This window comes from Corvus hawaiiensis, chromosome 3, assembly GCF_020740725.1.
Source record: "Corvus hawaiiensis isolate bCorHaw1 chromosome 3, bCorHaw1.pri.cur, whole genome shotgun sequence".
NCBI lineage: Eukaryota > Metazoa > Chordata > Aves > Passeriformes > Corvidae > Corvus > Corvus hawaiiensis.
Window position 1 is genome coordinate 92,073,104 of NC_063215.1, and position 23,392 is coordinate 92,096,495.

The 23,392-nt window shown below is 39.6% G+C and overlaps 1 protein-coding gene across 3 annotated transcripts in view; it reads right to left on the reverse strand.

Annotated features, from left to right (window-relative positions):
• The window catches only part of PPM1B (protein phosphatase, Mg2+/Mn2+ dependent 1B), a 61,510-nt gene that overhangs the window by 25,285 nt on the left and 12,833 nt on the right, over positions 1–23,392 (reverse strand). For 2 of the 3 annotated variants that reach the window (XM_048297103.1, XM_048297098.1), the window contains exon 2: positions 10,969–11,112. The gene's annotated coding sequence lies outside the window, so the exon portion shown is untranslated. Of the gene's footprint in view, positions 1–10,968; positions 11,113–21,406; positions 21,511–23,392 lie in introns of those variants that run through there. The other variant, XM_048297099.1, reaches the window with a different exon arrangement.

A 23,392-nucleotide genomic window follows, 5' to 3' on the forward strand; every position in this document is an offset into this window, starting at 1 on the left:
CTCATTTGCCCTGGTTCTCCACCAGGACCCGTTCCATGGTTCTTCTTGGCAAAGGTCATTCCTAGACCATCATCACCCGGGCTGTATAGAGGGACAAGGTTACTTTATTCCAGGTACATGACTTAATTATACCTCCTGAGGTTACCATCAGACCTTGGTAGGTCCAGCCTACCAAGATCTGTCTACTGTTAAGGCCTACCCTCGAGCTAACTGACCATGCCCTCATATCACGTATTTTAAGCATGAACACCCATCCACTGCTCAAGATTTTAATGAACACTTCATCATACTTCCTATTAGTCAAACCATCTCAACATTTCTTGAGGACTTTAAGGCATTAAGCCCCAAACATGCTTTGTAGAGCAAGATTTAGTCTCAAGATAAAACACAGTCAGCAGAGGAGCAGATGAAGCACCCACCTGCAAACCAGTAATTCAGTTATGGCTTGTATCAGCATAAACTCAAAAATTCAGTACATCCTTCAGTCTTGAGATTTACTTTCCAAAGATCCCATTTTTGTATGAAATTTAATTGCATAACAGATTGGTTTGAGAAAACATATTAATTTCCTTGTGGTGAAAACATTTACCCCACGTAAGATTATTAGTTGAAACCTTGAAAATCAGGTAGACCATGTCTACTGTAATTCCCAAAATTTTCTTGGAAATGGAGAAGGCCGTAGTTCTTGTCCATGCTCCACAGACTATTCTTTAAGACACTATATATTACTCAGATCAAAAATGAAACCCTAGGATTCTCTTCTCCTGGTAGTCTTTCCAACTCCTGGAAGAATAAAACAATAATAATCAAATTTTAAAAAAAATCTATTGCCTTGCAAGGACCAGTAATCACCAAGGCTCAAAGGCATTTGGAATGCCTTTACAGAGAAGAAATTACTTTATAGGAAAAAATTACTGGTCTTTGCCCCTCTCTGGCAACGGAGAAGCTGAATCTGAGCAGGACACTGCTAAAGCACAGGCTCCAGCCACCTCTCTAGGGCACACTGTTCATCTCTAGCCTTACATGATTACCTGAGTCATTTCCAAGAGAGTTTAGGGCAACAAGTCTCTAACAAAAGCTGACATTCCTTTCCCAGAGCAAAAATCTAACCCAAGCCTTCCTTCTCTGAAGTTCCAACCTAAATTTTTCTCTAATGCTTTCTACCTGAGTCAATTCCTACATGAGGTACTTATCTCATATACAGGCAATATAGGCAACAATTCAGGCTCGGGAAACCAAAGACATCTAGCCTTTTGAGGTATAGAGGCATGAAAGCAAAAGTCATGTCCTCTGACATGCAAGAAAAATTCGTGATCAGTATCCTTTCTGCCCCAGCTACACAGTGAAAACTCTTTGGTATTAGATCAGCCACACAGTAAAGCACTTTAAAATCAGGTCCGTGCACAAGCTTGCGTCTGCATTTAAAAGACAAACAACCACACCTGCTGATTTTCTCCAAAGATCTACTTAAAAACTGACACATGGTTCTTGCTCAGGTATAGACATTAATGATTTTCTACTATATCATAAAGGGGAAATAGGCAGCTACTTTAAGGGAAAAGCATGCTCCTTTCTATTTATATTTATATTTAACAGGCAGAAATATTTTACTTGATGGCTGTCATAAAGGCCAGAGCTGTCCTGACTTGAGCTGGGATAGAGCTAATTGTCTTCCTAGTAGCTGGTATAGAGCTGTGGTTTTGATACAGTATGAGAATAATGTTGGTAACACACTGAGGTTTTTAGTTGTTGCTAAGTACTGTTAGCTATACTAAGTCAAGGACTTGACAGCTCTCATACCCTGCCAGCGAGAAGGTGGGAGGGGCACAAGTTGTGAGGGACACAGCCAGGACAGCTGGCCCAGACTGGCCAAAGGGATATTCCATACTATATGACATCATGCTTAATATATAAACAGTGAGGAAAGCCAGCCAGGGCTACTGCTTGGGAACTGGCTGGGCATTGGTCGGTGAGTGATGAGCACCCACATCGTTCCTCACTTGTTTTGTATATTTTAATTATTTTATTATTACAATTTTCTTTCTCTTCTGTCCCATTAAACTGTCTTTATCACAACATATGAGTTTTCTCACTTTTATTCTTCTGACTGTCTCTTCCATCTGACTGGGTCAGGGTAGTGAGTGAGCAGCTGTGTGGTACATAGTTGCTGGATGGGGTTGAACCATGACAGTCGTTTTTGGTGCCCAACATAGGGCATAATGGGTTAAGATAATGACGAATCTGACTAGAACGTATCAGAAGAAATTTGTTATAAGTACTCATATTAGTTTAGTCACTGGTCACCATGGTGATGTATTTGCTCTCAAGGTTGGTGTCGTTGTTCCTGAAGCTGCGTTATATAATACTTCACTTGTACATTTTGCCCCCCGTGCTGTTTGCCACCCGTAGGACCTGAGCTAAGGTTATGTTGCTGCACTCTGTAACACTGGCTTACAATATGACAGAATTGCTGGTCATGAAACTGATCTGGTATTTGTACTCAGCACTGCTGACATCTCCATACTTTGGGAGCCATCTATAGGAAACTACTAATAATTACAACTTTTACCTCTTCTCCTCAGAGACCTAATCCATGGGGGAGACTGGTACCTCCCTTCATCTTCCCTTTCTCCTCCAGGCTAATTAAAACAGCACTTGGGAATTTTTAATATCCTTGGGATGTTCAAACCAGCATTCCTATTGCTATGTCTTCTGAATGTGTTCGAGGTCTTGTTTAAGGATCTACAACTATTTCAGAATGCTACCCAGGGATTTGCCCTGAGGCTGGACAGTGGCAGGGCGTATGGGATACTACGGGCAAGTGCCTAGAACAGCGGGTACCTCCAGTGCTTTGGAACTTCAGCCCTGAACAAGTGCAAAATCTGGAAAGACTAGTTAAATATTTGGAAAAACTATGTTACCACCCTGACAATTCCAGAGAGACAAAACCCACAGCAATGTGCTGCAGCCTGGCCCAGGCCTACTGAGCCATGTTCAATACTATACAGTGCCCTTGAGGGCAAAAAAGGCCTCTGTATGCGATGGTAAAATGATGGCACAGGGGCTACTACAACCCCAGTGACAAGCACTGTGGTTGAACCAAAGCACCAACTTGTGCCTGTAATCAGCCCCTGCTATACAAAAGGAGAGAGATATATGGAGGTGAGCTCATTTAGTGAGGGACAAAGCAGCAGGGCTATCATGAGAAGAAGTGGGGGGAGAGGCAGAAAGCATAAAAGACATAGTTAACCATCTGATCCCTATCCCTGAGTGAGCTGCGACATATGCAAAAAGATTTCAGCCACCATCCAGGCAAGGGCATCACCTGGCTGCTCCAATGCTGGAGCAACAGGGCCAGTACCCTGGAATTAGAGGGTAGAGAAAGTAAGCAGCTGGGATTCCACTCTACAGAAGAGGGCATTAACAAAGCAACTGGAAAAGGGGCACAAGCCCTCAGCCTCTGGAAGTGACTCCTGTCAGGTATAAAGGAAAGGTATTCCTTCAAGGAAGATGTTATGCCACCCAGGCAAGTGGACCATCATGGATAGAGGCATCCAGTATCTGAGGCGATCAGCCATGCTGGAGGAGATTTATGATGATTTGGACAACGAGCAGTTATCCAAAGACCCAGACAAAGCCAAGTGTACATGACCCATGTGGTGGAAGACTACGGGATGCACCACTGTTACACGCCAACTCATTGGCAGTAATGACCTGGAAAGACGGAGAGGGACAAATGGTGGACAAATTGATCAACTCCAATAATATAAACAAAATGCCTCTTCCTCACTACAGGCCTGTATCTTGGCTGTGGATAAGGAAGGCAGATGCACCCTATTCCCCACCTGTATGGACCAGTGTCCCAACTACTGGGAGAGTAAGCATTAACAGCACAGGTCACCCGGTGGTTTTACCTGTGTGACCACAGAGAGAACATAAGGAAGTGGGATGGAAAAATCTAGCTTGACCCTAGAGGCGTAAGTAGGAAAATTGCAAGGAAAAACAATCAAAAGAAGGGATTATTGCAGGACATTGCTGCTCCAGACTATAGTGGGCAGTTCCCCAGACAGAGTAGAGGGGCTGCTCTTACTCCTGATCTTCAAGGGGCTTCTGATTCACGTTTATAAGAAGTGAATCATGAATACTACAGCAAGGACTAGAGGGGCACTGCCTCCAGGCAGGTGGAGGAAAGAAACAACTGGATTAATGGACTGTGTGGATTGGATGACCTTGCAGAGCAGACCCACAGGAGTCGAAGGCTCTAGCAAACACTGCTGCACTGGGGCAGGCACCATCTGTGTTTCTGGAGTGACAGGGTAATCCCAACAGCTAACTCTGATGGAGGCCAAAGAGCCTGACTGGGAGTAAGTGGCAAAAGCACTCCATTGTGACTGGCCCTGAGACTCCAGTGCATCCTTTGACTAGACTGTCTCAGGAGGGTGTACTTCAAGGACCCAAAAGGTACTGCTGGGCTTTTGGTATAGCTGTCTTGGAGACAGTAGAAATTAAACAGCTGTCTACCTTGCCCCATCTTCTGGAGGGCACTTCTGGTGTGGGGCTGCTGAGGATCAAAGAACAACAGGTGCCATCACAACAGCGCACTGGCAGCATTACCACACCAACCAAAACATCCACAAGTTGATTTATCAAATGGAGAGCCAAGGAGGGATCAGAAGAATTCACTCACTCTCCTACAGACCCATATGGCCAGTGCAGACTAACAGGAGACTGTCATGGCCTGAATGAAGCCACGCCACCTCCAAGACCAGCTGTGCCAGACCTGCTGGAACTTCAATACAAACTGGAGTCAGAGGCAGCCAAGCAGTATGCCACAACTGATACTGCTAATGGAGTTTTCTCAAGCCACTGGCAATAGAGTGCAGGCCCATCCAGTACACCTGGAATCGACTATTCCAGGGGTGGAAACACAGACCTACTATTAGCCACGGACTGATCTAAACAGTACTGAAACAAGGCAAAGCTCTAGAACACCTAATACATTCATAACAATATTGTGTGAGGCAATACAGCAACAGAAGATTTTGGGAGAGGGAAAAAATAGTTCAAATCCTTCTGAAAACTGGTTTTGCCACAAAATAAAGGAAGGTCAAAGGACCTGAACAGGGGATCCAGAGATCATCCACAGGATTGCATTTGCTCAGGGATCTGGGTGCACTTGGTGGGTAATGCAGAAGGATGGGGGAGTCCGATGCGTACCTCAAGCGGATTTGATTCTGGGTAAGAACAGCGAATGATTTGAACTGTATTATGTTATTTGCTATAAAATATTGTAGGTCATCACTGCTACAGTTGTTAAATGCTATATCAAGGGTATTGTAATAGAATTACCCAGATTAATGAAGAATGAATTTTGATGATAGAACCAGACAAGCGCAGCAGTGGTGGAACTAGTGCTGGCTTCAGCATAAAACAATCCAACACTACACACATTCTCTCCTGCCCTGAAGGACTACTATGACAGATGAAGCCCAAAGTCATGGACTAAAACTCAACAAACATTTTGGAGGGATGGCCCGTATACTATGGGAATGATATCTCTGTGTACGTATCAAAATACAGGAAAGGTCATAGTGATTACTTGGGATGTGCTGTAAAGTGTGGGGACCTGGGTAGGATGCAAATGGTATAGACTAAGGGGTGGATATAGTCCTGCTTTCAGGTGGGATAGAGTTTATTAATTTTCTTCCTAAAAGCTGGTATAGAGTTGTGGGCTGGATACAGTACGAGAAAAATGTTGATAGCAACAACTAAAAATGTCAGCGTGCTATGTAGTGTTTATACTAAGTCAAGGACTTTTCTGCTTCTTGTATCCTGCCAATGGAGAAGGCTGGAGTGACACAAGAAGCTGGGAGGAGACACAGCCATAACAGCTGGCCCAAACTGGCCAAAGAGATACTCCAAAATATATGACACCATGCTCAATGTATAAACTGGAGAGAAAGCCGGCCAGGGGCTACTGCTCACACTGGTTGGCAAGTGGTGAACAATTACATTGTGCATCACTTGTTTTGCGTATTTTAATTCTTTTTTTTTCCTTCCCTATCCCATTAAAAAGTCTGTGTCTCAACCTATGAATTTTCTCATTTTTATGGTTCTCTTTCCCATCCCTTTGGGGAGGGAGGAGGTGGAATGAGCAAGCAGCTGTGCGGTGCTTAGTTGCTGGCTAGGGTTAAACCATGACAGCAACCAGCACATAATTAGATTACAAAGGTCTAAAAGCCATAATCAAAATTTTTGTAGATACTATAAAATAATTTTCACATCACATGTCAGCTTCATAAAAAACATCAGAACTAAACTAATACCACCTTGATGGCCAATAGTCCCAAAGGCAATAATGTATCTTTTCATAATGTTAGAATGGTCCAACATAAATCTTTTGGGCTTAGGTCATAAAAGCGTACTGTAAAATGTCTCTTCCTCAGAAGGATTCACTCAACAGGCTAGTCATTTCTAATAAGTCAGTGCTGTGGAAAAGAAACAGTGCCAGAGTTTCCTGTTACAAAGCACATGTGCTCCAGCTATAAAAAAAGAATGACATTTCAAAAGAAAAAATGCTGCACTAGGTATTAAAGATGTAAATGACAAATAAATAATCAAAGTATCTATGACAAACAATTTCAAAACTTACGGTAAGTGCAGGAAGAAATAACTTCTCCGGTTTAAGCAAAAAAAGTAGAACTTTAGACTTGGTAGAAAGCTCCTCTGTCTCCATCTTGCAGTGTCTCTCTAGTATATGTTACGTGCACATACAGACTTTATGCAATACATGTGTCTACACACACTGCAGATAGTTTTGATTTTTGATCCCAGAAAACTTGGTCTTACTTCTAACTTACTGACCTTAAAAATACTGGCACTACATGAATTTACATTAGGCCAGTAGCTATTGAAGCTTGGCTGTAAACAGCTACTCTAACTATGTAGCCACAAATACTGTCAGAGTCAAACAAATGACTGAACCTAAGAATAAGATCTGAATATTTTACTTTCACTGAAAAATGAACTACATAGAAGAAGAGTTATTACTATTCCTAGGGTTTATTTGTTTGGAGGATTTTGATTTGTTTTAAGGTAATCTGTGGCTGTGGGTGTTGCCTTTAGGAAGGATGTTAGCTGACCAACAATACTGACAGAAAGAAATTAAGTATCAACATAAAACTTCAATGTAGAGCCTCCTACCAAAAACTTTTCCTGCCAGGATGTTGTGAAAGAAGCCAAATAGGCTTCTAAACCAGGAATTTCAAAAAACTTTGCAAGTCATCCCCATTACCAGGTAGCATACATGCCTAGGAGTTACAGCTGTAATTTTTAAATTAACTTCAGCATCTCTATTGTTATAACAGTTAGGGGGAAAAAACCCAATAACAAAGATAAACAAAACACACCTTTCCCCCACTACACTACTTTTAAACCAGCAAGTTACAAAGGAGATGAAGATTTGAGAATGAACTTCAGCTATTTTGAATTGGTCTAGAGGCACAAAACAATCACAGGAGTAATTTAATGCTGTAGATTCACATCTATTTTCAATGTCAGTAGCACTACCTGAAAACATTACCACTTCTGCTCTGCCTCAGCTACTCACCACTACATTGTGCCAGCAATTTCTTTTCTTTCAGAACTGCTGGCTGAGATGTTTTTGCCCTTACTCTTTGAACTGTTTCACTGAAGAAGTGCAAAGTTAGCTTTAGTATTTCGAAACTTTGTGACTTTGACTGCAGTGGGTTTGGAAGCCAGCAGCTTAGACACCAGATCCAAGGGGGCTGTAACCTTCAACAGAAAAGACAAAAAAATACAAAGGAGCACCAGGAGCTAGGTTAAGGGCTATAACCTTTCTAGCTATGTTGTTAACACCAGAAAAACAAGCTTGTGATCCTTTCAGAGATTAATTTTATAGTCTGCTTTCTCGCACCTTATTAAAACATGGATGATGCTACTTAACTACAGATCTTCCAGCTCAGCTTATGTGGCAACCATCTGTCTCCCATGGACAAATTGCATACTTTATGCTGCGGCCTCTTATTTTTCTGGAATGCAGCTCAATAGGTACAAAGTTAGAGACCATACCTCAGACATTCAAGACGAACTTCACAAAAACCTTGAAAGTGGACTCCGAATCTAGCTTTCTAATCACAGCACTCACTACAAAGTCATCAGTTACCAGGTTGATGTATTTTTTAGCCACAGAACTTTTAGCATGCAGTTTCCTTCTTATTTAAGTCACAAAAGTCAATTTCACATAATTTCTGCGGCCAAATGAAAACTTTAAAAAAATCCAGTGCTTTTCTTAGCTACACAGAACCCTGTGCTTGCCTGTGTGACTTCTGATTATCAGCAGCCCTTATCTTGGATTAGCACTGCTGCTAGGGACTTAACTGAAGGAGTATGCAGTGTCATTCTCAGTAAGAAAGAGACTACTGTAGTCAATGTCATCTTTAATGTCACACATTTTAGGTTTTCAGGTAACATATTCAGCTGTTCTTTACCAAGGCTTCCTCCAAACACTACAAAGACTGGGAAATTCAATCCTGTTTGTTACCTGCAAACAGTTTATCAGAGTTACAGAGTAACTACACAAAAAATAATACATAACATAGGCAAATACCCAGGCTGGTTCACCAAATACAACAACACTGGGCCCAGACAATGCAAAGCACATTATTGCTGCCAGCACCTGCCCAGGCTGAAAAGAATGAAAGCTAAAGTCTTTAAAAGTAAATATAGCTCTGCCTAAGTCACCATTCATGCTCTTGTACCATTTTCTAGGAGTAGAAATTTGGTGCAGTGGCACTTCAGTGAAATGGGCCTAGCTGGTCAATTCAGGTATTACCTGTCCAGACATATTATCCTTGAAGTTACATTTTGTCCTTAACTCAAACCCTGCAACTCAGCATGCCTTTATTATATCACCTGGAAGCCTGCACTGTCCTGCTGCCTATCCCTACTGACCATGCTATGACAAAATTTATATCCTATGATATTTTCTGAAATTCCTTGTCCGTATCTGCTCATGTTTCCTGTAGCCGATAAGCACGTTCTCATTTCTTTACTGGGCTGTTCAAAACAGATGCACATGTGGCACTTGGATACGACAAAGCATTAACTTAGCATAAAAGTGATCCTTCGCAAATAAAGTTTATAATTATTTCTATGTAGAACTGCTGATTTGGTTTTCTAAATTCACTAAAACACCAAGTATTTTGAGTTAAATTTAGTTTGCTCCTTTTCAATCATCAATCTAACAAACAGCAGCCAGGTTTTTACTACAGAAATAGCACCTCAGATTTTGAAGAAAAAGAACCGAAGTTTATCCACTACACTACGGGTATAAAACTGAAGAATTTTACTCATTAGCATGATACATTATGTCACTAGGAGTGAGTTCTCCCTGGCTCTAAATTTAGGCATTTAAGACAACTTTTCTTACCTTTTCCAAAGTCTGTTTACAAAAAGCTTCAGACATGCTTTTGTGAGAATAGGGCAGCAATGAATCACCTATTCATATCATCAATGACTTGTTCTTAAACAGGTCTGAAACACCAGAATAAGTGTTCTGCAGCAGGTCTGCAAAACCACAGTAAACCAATAAACCTTTATTTACATAATTGAGGGGTGATTTCTTGATTCACACAAAAATCTGAGGAAGCCAGACACAAGGGTTGGGCTGGATGAGTGCTAAAGGTCCACTCAAATTAAGTGTGACTTGCACAATGTAAGAAGGGTTGTGCCTTTTTACAACACGTTACATCACTGCAAAATAAGCACAGACATTAAATCAACACAACACTAACAAAAAACCTCAAAACAAACCACATTTGAACCCTTCTTTTATTTTAGCAGCAGAACAACCAACACCACCTCCTTGGCACAAACCTGTCACTGACTTACAACCTATGCATTATTAACTTCAGAGTAAGACAGACAGGACTGCTTCAGACCCACTGTCCGGACTCCTGCCTGTCACTACAGAAATGTGGCAAGCAACTCTTCCTGTCAAAGACACCAAAATGTGAATCAAGACTGAAAAACCTTAACTTGATCATAGTTCTGAAAACAGACACATGCAATAAAGCTATTTCAAAGACAGTCTTCAAAACACATAGTCCCGGTTTAAAAACAGAACTAAACCTTTCAGAAACAGACAACCCAAAACATGCAATCTCTATGACAGGTATTTGTGGTGATGTGGGTTTTTTTTCCATTACTGTGGTCTTATAGCATTGTCATTATCCTTTTTTAAAAAAGGATTCAAAGAACATTGACTCTTAGTTCCCTATACACGAGTTCAGAAGAAGGTGACAGAGTGTGACAAGAGTTCTCCATTGTCATCAGATAAAGTTAATGACAGAAAACCAGCAGCCAAAACATTTTCACTGACCTGGAAAAAAAGACATCAACCTTTATCCTTGAAAAGGTGATTCAAAAGCTGAAGCTACAGGGAACCTTGTACAGGAAATTTAGAGATTTTCTGTAACTGATTAAAACAGGTAATTTAAGTAGTACTGCTGCTGTTAGTGCATTTAAGGAAATACAGACCTTGTAGGGAAAAAAGCCACAGGCAGACAGTAAACTGATCTCAATCACAGTGGGCAAAACACTTAATGACTTTTACTGACACTGTACAGTGTGAGAACACAAACTTCTCCAAAATCTGGCTCAGCAGACATTTTAGGTGGTGAAAAATTACATTTCCCTGCCCCTCATTTATTAGCAGTGCTTTGTATTGCAACAGAAAGAACCTATATTTGAAATTTTATTTCCTCCCTGTTAAAAAAATAACAGTAAGCAAAATTCAAATACATTTAAAGAAGAAAAGACATCATTTTATCCAACCTGTTCAGAAACTTCCATTAAATCCATAGTCAATTACAAATTAAAAACACAGTCAAAGTAAAAGCAATGACATATTCCCACAAATTTCGAAGTGGCAGAATTCATTCTTACCTGTAATTTTAACCTTGTCAAGGTTCTTGTTCAGGGCTGAAGAATTAGTTTACATTCCTGCTGCCAAGAAGCACGTAACAGAATGACTTGCAAAATCTTGAGATAACAGTACAGGACACAACATCTGCTTTATTTTGGTATTTCCTAGAAAGAAACAAAGGAAGTAGTTAGCTACTCCAGATGGTATACAACAGATTTGTACATGAATTCTTTCATGAATACAACTTTTTCCTAAATAGAAGTGTTTGAACTAAAGCTGTGCCTGGACGTGCAAAGACCTTTCCGTAAACACTCTAAACATCATGTTCAAGATTTATGATAACAAAGAATCAGGTTAATATTTTTCTCTGTTTCCCTCACCAACACTGACAAGCACTTAAAAAGTCATCAGCCTATTACCTGCCATTCAAGTCCCTAAATTAGTAACAGAAGGAATAGCTTTTGCATGCCTGCTAGCATCACTGTGCTGTCTTAATTTTATTCACCTACTCAGATGACAGAGTACACTCCTTGAGTGTTTGACAAGACTTAAACCCACCATGTGCAGCACGTGTAATTTGTGAGCTCTTTATTCAGCTTCCTTAGATGTAAAAATGCACAAGAGTTTAAAACAAAAGCAATAAGCTTCAATTGCAAAAGTATTTCAGATCCTCTGAAATAGGAATCATTACATTTCTTTAAAAATAGTTCCTATAAAATTAACCAGAAATTCAGCTTAAAATGTAGAAGTAGCAAATAACTAACAATTCAGATATGTAGATCAACAACAGCATCTACCCATTGTTTTGAACAGCATACAAATGCCCCAAATCCTTCATGGATCAGGGTCTACATATTCAATCTTATAAACCACTAGACAGTGGTTTATAAGATTGAATATGTAGTTAAGACTACAGAATTTAAGTCTTCTGTTAAGACAACAGAAGTTGTCTTAAGAGTACACTGGTAGAAGGAACTACTGAAGGAAAAACTCTGGGTAACAGCCAGCTTTGTCTGGGGCAGGAGGGAAGTACAAGCCTTATTGTGACACTGAAAATTTTAAACTGATAAAAGCACTCTGATGAGCGGAGTGAGAGGAGACCTACCTTGACTTTAAGCCCACTGATGGAAGAATGGAGCTACAACATTTCATTATGGCTTGCCTCTTCCAGACACTCAACAGTGCTTTTCAACTACTAAAAAGTGTCATAAGCACAAAATTGCTCAGAAGGACTACTTTGCCACCTTTTGAAGAATTGCAGGAGTTCAGTAAGTTTTATGCCTGTAGCTCTACACTGCTGCAAGCCCTGTATTTTCCCCAGCATCCTCTCTTCTTATGCACCACAACAGGATGGATTGTTCAAGGAACCAAACTAATCCAGAAAAAGTCAATTATTTCCTGTCACTTGAGGTCTCCAAAACAGCTTAGGAAATGCCAGATCAGCCAAGTGTCAACGACAAAAATGCAGAACTGAGAGATGCTGCCAATTCATATTTGTTTCAAGTATTGTGTAACTACACCTTAAGCAGCACCCACTAAATCATTAATGAACCCTGAAAAAGTATTCTAAAACATTGTATTGGACTACAAGGCAAAAGCTCTCCCCAAAAGGTAACAAAGTTTCAGTAAAAAAGTTGTTTCCACATCAAGGAACTTCAGGGAATAAAATGAAACACACCCAGGGCAGATTTACAGAGTTCTGTGAAACAGCTTAACTGCCTCTTCTAAAACACACGGGGTTTTAGGGCACAGACACAGAACACGTGGCCAGGACACAGCTCCCTCCACGCACTGTCTCCCACCTTCAGACGACCCCGCCTAGCGAGGAGGGGTACAAGGTGTTTGCACCTGGAAGCGCTCAGGAGCCTCAGTGCTTCTGATGTTAATCCAGAGGCCTTTAAAAGTGGCAAACTTACAAAAGCAGCCCTTGGAAGATGAGCATTATGCTTTTCAAGGCAAGAACCTTGAGACCTCCCAGATTCTACAGAAGATGTGAGAACGCTCCTTAGACAGGGATGACTTTTAGCCAGAAGGCTGCTTACAGTAGGGCAGATTCAAAAACAGGTATTTTGGGCTAAGAGCATTTACCTCAGAATATCATTGTATTTACACAAATTCTATGTACTCTATCTCACTTCTCAGAAGTGAGGAAAGCAGTATTCAGTGTCTCAAAACACAAAAGCACCCTAAGATATAGGGTCCACCACTGAACATGGCATGAAGAAGGGACACTACTTCTACTTAATCTGCACAGTAGCAACCCTTACCTCTCCAAATCAGCTGCATGGGTTTTTTTCCCCTCAGTATGAAAAGACATCTAGATTCATTATAGAGCTTTGGGGTAACAAACCATTATATCTGGCTCCTAATAATTTGAGTGCCAGAAATGCTCACAATACACAAATGTAAACATCTTGTCCAGATTGCTCATCATAAATTACATCACAAGAATAAAGCTGAATGTGTCCTACTAAAGGCTTAACAAAGTTACAAGATGTATTAAGCATTTTATTTGGGCTACTTAAGTCTTTGTGTTATGTATAATATTTTAGTAGGACTGAGTTAGTTCAGTAAACTTTTTTGCTACTAAGTCACCAGCACCGTACAGTAGGATAGTTTTTAACTGAGAAAAACTTAAATATTCCTGGGCTAATAAAACATTTTAATTTAACCACGTTTACAGTACTTTCTTCAGAAGGTAAGACCAAAAGCCATCGTAAGTAATTCACTGCTAAAGAACTAAACTCAATATTCCAAAAGAAGCACATTAAAAAAGACACAGTCCAGAGAGATTTGAAGAACCCCATCTTGTTATATTACAGAGTGCAGGCATCAAATGCTGGTTTTCCTGATGATCAAATACACACTTAATAATGCTGGTAGCAAAGCACTAATGATCCTCAGGCTGAATCCTAATGTTCAGAACAAACAAAACCACTACAACATCCAGTTCTTTGCAAGTTTCCAGACTCTGGTCAGAGAAGTACCAGAAAAACAATGTGTTTATTCTGCCTCACAACCAGCTAGACCTGAACACTGACCTTTCATGGATAACCAAATCATTGCTGCTTTAAAACAAGCAAACAAACAAACCAACTCACTGACTGAACATCAACAGAAAGCGCTATAATCTGATGTGCCCTGATCCACCCTATGACAGCACAATACCACCACCGCCAATATTGTCCCCCAGAACTGTAAACTGGGTCACACACACACACACACTAAAAGATTTTGCAGAAGTAAAAGACAGAAGAAGGGAGAAAGAAAAGAGCAGCAGTGTATGCCAAAGGTTAGCTAGGAAACTGCAACCTACCAAGTGCATGTTTCCAACATAGAGCAAACCTAAAATAACATCCCTTTCTTGAAAGAGGCATTCACTGGGCTACCTGACTTTTTGGGGAAGGTGAGAGCACATACCAGGGGAATGCACATTCATGTAGTACCTATATATATTATTGTACCAATATGACAAAGCCAAAACTAAACCAGGAGTTATTTTCTGCTTGCTTACTTGATACAATGTACAACTTCCACCCTAAAGAGGGAGTTGTTAATCCATTGTAATAAAAGGATAATGAATTCTCTCTACGTTTGCCAAGTGGTTCTTCATTCCATACAGAACTAAGACTGAACAATGTCTTGATTTGTGATTCTGTTGTGAATCAACCAAGACTGAAAAAAGTCTTGATTTGTGGGTTTGTGGGTGTGGGGTTTTTTGGTGATTTTTTCCCCCCTTTTCAAACATGGAAGCTGCACTGAAACATTCACATTAAACAGTTAAAGTAAGGAGAACTAACTAAAGTTCAAAACTAAAAACTCTGTGAAGCAATTTATCCTTTTTGAAGCAGTTAATATTATGGTTTTGAAAAAATCTGCAAAAGTATCCTTCCACTGTGTTTTAGAAGTAAAACCCAGAACTTCTTGAAAAGCTAAATGCCTTGAAATAAATTTACTTGGGGTCCCAAAGTTTAGTTCAGCAAGTTGAAGTTTGCAGTTCAAACTTCTACAGCCAGTTAGTAATTTAAACTATTAAATGATGAATTCCCAACAGGAGTACACTGGTAGACCCGTATTTCACACTCACCTGAAAGCTTGATAATATCATGGACTTAGCATTCTAATTAGGTCCATACTTCTAAACTTCACCTCACAAATAATCAACAGCATCAGAAAGCTCCTTTTTGATACATCTTACAAACGATATTCTAAACCTTCTTCCTGCAGACCTGTCTTTAATACATATTTGCACTTCTGTAATTCTGAAATTCTCTGTGACTCACTTTCAGGTTAGCTTTAGATCAGTAAATTCACATTACGGCTGTGTGGATATCTTCGCAGCAATGGTAGCTTAAGTGATATTTGCTCTCAGCAGCCTGTTCTCGCTCCATGCCCTGTGGCTGAGTAGACACACAGAGAGCTACGCTGGTACAAGTGAATGCCTGAAGCAGAGACTGTGCATCTGGCTGATGAGGAAATCAAACTTTGTTGAATTATACAAGCAGAAGATGAAGGAACAAAAGCCAGCCTTACTGGAATTCAGAATGCACGTACACAATCTGCATTTCCCTGCTGGGAGATCACTGGCAAGCACTTACTCCTCTGTTCCTCTGTAACAGATCACAGTAATGCTTAGCACAACTCAAGCAGAGAAATGTGGAATCATCTCCATCAGTTATGCTGGGCAGCTTTGCAAACAGACAGCTTTAGGAAGAGAGGAGGCTGAAGAGCACAGCCATCTAACACGCTTCAGCAAAAACACCCAAGTACAAAACACTTTCATTTTCAGCTATCTGACCTTTAGCTGAACTAAGGAGAAGGAAGTACCCTCAAGAGTTAAAATGTATTCCATTTATATGTTAGTTTTCTTTAAAAAAACCCCTCAACTGAAACAACAAAGCACTGCAAACAGAGGACTTTTACTCTGAACAAACATGTTTATTGGGGCTGCTAGGACTTTCTAGAGAAAAGCTTGCAACAGTTTCTAACTAGCTTTTATCTTACCTTACATAATCGCAGTAAAGTAAAGTTCTAGATAGACACTATGCCTTCCACAGCAGTCCAGGAGTCACAGATTGAGAAAGAGATGTGTTTGTATTCTATATGGGCTTGTGTTTTCCCTTGATGCAAAGAGCAGGGTCTACAATCATTCATCTTCCTGATGAGGATTCAAACTTCAGTTCAGACACACCGAAGTGATATGCATGGGAAACCTAAGATCATGTTTACTATTACTGCAGTGCCTATCATTTGAGCACATTGTTACAGTGTTTCTCCATGAGGCAAATTTAATATCACATTACTAGCTAGAATACCTGGGTAGCAATACCTAATGAGTCAGTTTGAAAATATCTGTCCATTTGTCATCTTTGTTAACATCTAGCTTTCAAACTGATGTTTTAAAAAAATACAACCACAATGGGTAGACTACTTAGAATTTGTAAATGCCCATCTGCACAAAACCAGCCTGAGCACCGGTCAGATGTTCAGAGATAGAATCCACCACACCTGTCACCTGATAATATTACAAGGCACATCTCTTCTGAAGTCCTCTGGGCCAAATCAGCATGTCCCTAAACCACACCTCACTTCACAGTCTCATCCACTCTACCTACTAGAGCACTATTAAAGAGCATCTAGAGTCTGTCACTCCTTTCCCTAGAAGAGCAAGGTGTTAGCAAACTAGAGTAGTTTTCGAATTCAGAAGAAATCTTGACAATAAAAACTTTCTCTGTTGATTATGCAATAGAAAAGGCTTAGCCCTTTCTAGTTAAGCCTTTCAAAGATGGCAGCTTAAGCACAAAACCATAGAAAACTCCTACAGAATCACTTGTTAGCAAAATCAGAGTAATCAACATGGTTCAGATCAGTTAATTCAGTAGCAAGTACGTGCTTTTGGATAACAAAGAAACTCCATTGTTACAAACTTCATTGCACTGTAGGATAGAGAGGTAAGAAACCTGACATAATTGTATAATTTCATTACTAAGATAGCAAAGGTGACTGAGCTACAAAATTTTAAGATGCTTTAGCTGTAGGTTATAGTCAAAGTCTGATAGTTTTCAAAAGATTAATATCCTTCGGAGTGTCTCGTATGAAACAGTCACAAGAGGAAAGAACAGATTATCTGGCTACCTTGACTAATTCCTCTCTGAACAGTATTCAGTGATTTTTAAGCCAGAGTCCTCAAAAATTAATATTTATCTGGGTAGAGAACCTCACCCTACCTCCTACTGGCTACCAATGCATTTAGAACAGATCAGCTTTTGCACCAAGTCTTGCTATCATTGAAGCCAATTAGGAATTTTTTATCCTCAACACCACATCTTAAATTTCTGCTGTTTCTGATGCAAAAAAAAGCTTAAACCTGGTTTATACATGTCTTTTTGGACAGATCCTGTATTTAAAACAAATATCCCACAAAGGATTCTCAAAGGCACAACAGCATCACATTTTGTCTATTAGGGGAATTAAGTCATTAAAATACATACATGCCAACTAATCACATTTTTCCCTCTCTTACAAATGATACACACAACCCTACGTGTGACCATGAGTATATCCAAAATTTAGAAGGAATTTAAACTCCACAAAGTGGGGTGAAAAATAAGAAAAAAATATCAAAATAACAGTACTTCAGTACACCAGGTACAAAAAATACAGCAAGAATTCACTAGTGCTGGTATGCTTGACAGTGACCGAAATCAAGCTGTATCAAATTTAGAAAGAATAATAAGAATGGGTTTTTATTTCTTTATATATGATACCAGTGATCAGAGAAAGGACCTCCTCTCTCTAAGGTTCCTCCTCATCTTCTAACAGTAAGTCTTCAGGTATAAATGCACTAGAACTGAATCATCACAGCAGATTTAAAAAAAAAAAACTTGGCCACTGCTGATGTGCAGACAGTTACAGAAGGCATAAATTCTCTGCCACACTACTTAGACACTTGGATCTATTTGTGGCTTTTTTTAGCCATGTTACCACTTGCTAAATTTATATACATCAGGAGTTAAATTAAATGCAAAAGAGGTCATTCAACGCCACAATAAAATCACCAGCATGTTCAAATTGGTAACATAACGAAACCAGCAGTACAAGCTGCCAAATATTAAGAGTTATGATGCTATAGGCATTTTAATGTTTACTGCAAAGCACACAGCTTGGAAAGAGAGAATTCAAGCATCTGTTATGTCAACTCACAGCCTACACACACAATCTTTCAAAAGAAGTAATTTAAGTAATACAGGAACTGAAGGCTCCAAATAGGAATTGTTACAATACATAGTTACTATTATATCTCCATTACAGTTTTAGAACATTTTTTCCCTTTGTCTCTTCCATGTTAAGATGCTGCTTCTAATTACTAGCAAAGTTACTTCAGTAACAGCACTGTATTACTACTAAGACAAACAGCACTTAGAAATGTAAAGGCAATTAAAATTTAACAGGGTCCATTTGTTTAGAAAGTAATTTCCTTACTGCTAACACACATTTACCACCTTCCTAAATCAACCTGATTTGATTAATTTCAAATAAGGCATATCTCCAAGTATTTTTAAGGCAGTTATAAACAAACACTGAAGAGAAGCAGCTGATCGTACCCAATATATGACTATGTACTCTAACACTGTAACAGAATCAATATACCTGTAGTCACATGATATTCAATTGATAGTATGGTATAGAAAGTCATGTTTCAGATCAGAGATGACTTGTCAATACTAGTTCAGAAAACACACTACTCCCCCCCCTGCTCTTTTACAGGATGCTCTACTTTTCCATCAGGCTAGAGAAACTTTTTAAGAAGTCTAATTTAAAAAATTACTATCTCTAGGAACTGCAGAATGAAGCAAATTTCCATTACCTTTTTTTCTGGCAGCAGCCTCCAGTATCATTGCCTGGACACATGGAATCTTTTTCAGGTGTCTGCATTGAGGCTATCTGAACTGCTTCACTTGTCATCTAAACAGAGGAGTACTTGGCAAGAAGCAGCCACTTGGGAATTTACAAGCTTAAAAACTCAAAGTTTTGTCCAATTCAGACTGCAACACATAATAAGTCACTTGGATTCACTTTTAATCAATAGTTTAAACTCTCAATTTGCAATATATATTGCAATGCTGAAGTTTCAGGTCTCTCTACTGAGTAAAAACTGTTTTAATTTTGCCACTATACAAGTATCACAATACATGTTGAACTATACCTGCAAAAATTCAAACGGCAATTTTATCAGCAAGAATGCTAAAACTAACATACAAGAAAGAAGATCATGCCAGTTTTCAAGAAATCAATATTAGAGAAGGTGCTTAAGGGCATTACAGGCAGTCAATGCAGTAATGATAGACTTGACAGCCAAAAGGATTTCAGGAAAGTTAGCATGTTAATAATTCAACATTCGCTTTATGCTACTCATCATTTCAGACATCAGCTGCAGGCAAATTTGGATAACACAGATTAAGACACCATCTCCAGCTCCACCAAAGGTTACTACTGCTCCTGTACACTGCTGGCTCCGAGACACACCCTTGCTGGACTGAATAGTGATGGAAACATCTTAGCACAAAGACACATTAAAAAAACATATTAACTGTAGCAAGGGGCAAACACCCTACTCTGCCATCCCATTTATGAGACAACTTGTCAAGACATTTTAAAATTATTTCTATATTCCAAAGCCCACATTTATCACTTTATTACCACAAAGCTTAACCAGCATGTATTCTATACCAGTGTAACAAACCATCTAGATCAAACTAGGAAACCATAAAATAATCATGGCACACTAAGGAATACTCTTAAGTATTCAGGCATTTGCAGAATGACAACTGAAAGAATCAGATGAATTTAGCGGTTTAAAAGAAAAGCAGACAATTAGCTTGGGGATTACACAAATAATTCAGTAAAACCTACTACATAAAAAACAGACCCTCAGCCACAAAAACTCAGAAACAGGTACGTGAATAGAAGACTGCTGATCTGAGCTTTCAAACGGATGCTGAACGCAGCACAATGAACGCCGATTTCAGTGGGTTTCCACCCCCCCAAAAACTGAAGAGCTAGCATTAGGCAACCAGCTGCCTAATGCAGGGCTACTTATACATTAATCCCCAAAACATCTCCCACACTCTTCTGAATGTCTCCAAGATCTCTTCTATGACTGGAGACCATGGCCGTGTACTCTCTTTTCTGTGCAAATACCATCTCTGTAAAGGGATAGCTATGTGCGTCTCCATTCTTCACAGAGTGGTTTGAGTTGGAAATGACCTTAAAGATCACATAGTTCCAACCCACCTGCTGCAGGCAAGGACACCTCTTACTAGACCAGGTTGCTCAAAGCCCCACCGAACCTGGCCTTGGACACTGCAAGGGATAGGACATGCACAATTTCTCTCGGCAACTAACTCCAATGCCTCACCACCCTCACAGTAAGAATTTCTGCCTAATATCCAATCTAAACCTACCCTCTTGCAGTTTAAAGCCATTACCCTTTGTCCCATCATAGCACACCCTTGTCAAAAGTCCCTCTCCAGTTTTCTTGTAGGCCTCCTTTAGGCACTGGAAGGCTGCTGTAAGGTCTCCCCAGAGCCTTCACTTCCCCAGCCTGAACAACCTCAACTCTATCAGCCTTTCTGCATAGGAGAAGTGCTACAGCCCTCTAATCAGCTTCACGGCCCCACACATGTATGTGTGTGCGTGTGCGCACGCAAGTGTGGGTGCGTGTGCGCATATATCCTCCGCTATTCCCTGGGAGTGGTGTGGGAATGACACAACAAATGTTATTAACATTTTGTTAAACTGTGCATGGAAGCTGAATGCAACGGCATCTCTGCTGAACGATGCTAATGGCTCTTACCATCTGATCATGCTCTAACTTGCAGAAAGGTGACAACTGTGCAGGTGCTTGAAGCTATGGCTTTATTAAAAGAAATGCATCTACCATTTTCTCCAAAACGCAGCAAACTTGCCCTCTGAATTCCAATTATTTCCTGATATTTTGAAAGCAACCAAAACATTACTAAAGAGTGTGTTCACTCTCTACATTCACAGAGAATTACAATAAGCTCAGCACAGGGACCACAAAGTAAACAAAGAAGAGTTACTAAGACACTGCCAATTTAATAAGACATTCCATATCATGCAACTTAGTGTATCAGTTTTATAATTAGCAACACCTATACTACCCAAAAGACAGCTCTGCAGTAAACATTAGCCACAAGTAGCAACCTACTTGACTATTTTAGTTAAGGAACACAGCCACAACTAGCTTATATACCTCTGATCATTAGTGCATTTCAACAGAAATATGCAGAAGTATTTAATATTTAATAAAGAGTCATAACATTCTGCAGGAATAGTATAATACACAAGCCAAGAACTCATAAACAGTACCATTTTGCCAAGTCTCAGTATTCATGCTTTGTGTCATCTGATCACGGACAATTTTGAAAGTCTTACCTTGAACGCAGTACAAAAGTAAAATTTCTTCCAGATCTTTGTCTTTCTGATAAAGATTCACTTTAGAGACTCTTCCTTGCATATTAGGGGTGAATAAAGCAGAAGAGCCTGTGAGTCTGAAAGCAGTAAGATGGAAGAATTGACCAACTTCTCTCCTAGTTCAACACAATACTCAATAAAATCTCTAATTCAACTGTTTAATAGTAACAGCTAAACTGAAATTAATAAACTCCATGAACCACTGGAAGAGGCCAAGTTAGTCAAGAAGTTCCTATTTGTCTATGGCAATGCAGCCAAACACCGCATGACTGCTTCTCACTCGTTAAAGATGAAAGTATGAAGTGATCTAAGATACCAACTATTCCATGGCAACTACTTGCCAAAAAACTCCCACTTTCAATACGTACCACCTTTACAGATGTCATGTAAGCACATCCATTTCCAAACCAGGGATACGTAAACCACATGGCAGAGAGACCCTGCATACATTCATGTGTACGTATGCATGTTTAAGTGCAGAGATAATGAGGAAGTCTGGCATACCAATGCAATTGTTTACAATAATATACCCACATCCTGGATGCAAAGGAAAAGAAAGACGAAAAGCTGAGATTCTAACTTACTTTAAAGCACAGAAACCCTGACAAGGTAGCCTGTTACTAGCTGCTCTAGATTTTTGAAAATATACAACCAGAAACACCCTAAGCTTTCTTGGTTACAAGAAAGAAACAAGGCTGCATCTCCTCAAACCGATGAGAAGGGCTACCACAGTTAAACCCACCACACCTTCATAGACCTTCAGAATATTATTTCTCCACCAAGAATCTGACTAAAGCATTGTCTGTTCTGGAGACTGTCTACATGTAGCATCTAAGATGACAGTTCACTTCCCTCTTTGTCCAGGTTTGTGAAAACAAACTAATCTCAGAAAAACTGAGATTTAGTTTCATTATCCAGCATCTTGCTTACCCCTCCCTCCGTAGCAATTTCTAATGCTCTACAAATCACCTTGTTTTACCACAAGGTTCAGAATACCAAAGGCAAATAAGACAAGACATATTGATAACTACAATGTTCTAAAACATCATCTTTGACACCGAAAAAGAGTATTTTTCCGTTCTTAGATTAAATGTTTATTCAATGAACGTACCTTGCTTATTCCAAGCCTACTCAATAGGCAGATTCCAAGTAACTACTGCTTAATATCAAAAACAGTCAACAAGAGTAAGTCACTATATTAAAACTATTTTACTTAGTAGACAGTAGACCTTTGAGGAGCTCTGGTTGTAACTGCTGTCCAGACAGAGTATGAACCATTGGCCACCTACCCTTTAAAATAACTCCTCAACCAGTTTTGATTTGTCTTGTCATCCTCCCAACTGAGACTGTAGATAGGAGTATGCTGTGGGACACCAAAACATCTTGCTACAGTCAAAATAAAAAAAAAAATCACTGCTCTATCCTCAGCTGAAGACCTAGACAGAAGGCAGTCAGGTCAGTCAAGCACGACTGACCCCTGGTAAAGCTAGGCAGACTGAAAACAGTCACCTTTTTCAAAAATGTTTTCCTTGTTTTTCTACAGATTTATATAAACTATTTACTGATAGTGCTATCCAAATAAAGCAGCATTTAGTGTTTTTATTAAGTGAAACAGAAAGCTTTCTTTATTATATAACAGCAAGGATGCCTGAAACAGAGAACAGGAACCATTTCTATGCTTCAACAATTTGCAGAATTCAAATGCTCCAGAGCCTAAACACAAGAACTCTGTGCATAAAAAAAAAGCAGGTCTCAACATGTGAAACACAGCCATCAAACAACTGAGTTTCTGGATAATTTTCAAGGTATCTGGCTACAAGACAGTCAATAGCAGAGGTTATAAAAGGGAGAACTTGGTCTTTGTTACTGTATCTAAAATTTATTACAGAAACAGGTGGCTGAGAAAGAGAAGACAAAGAAGTGGAAAAGAACAGCAAATGACAAAGA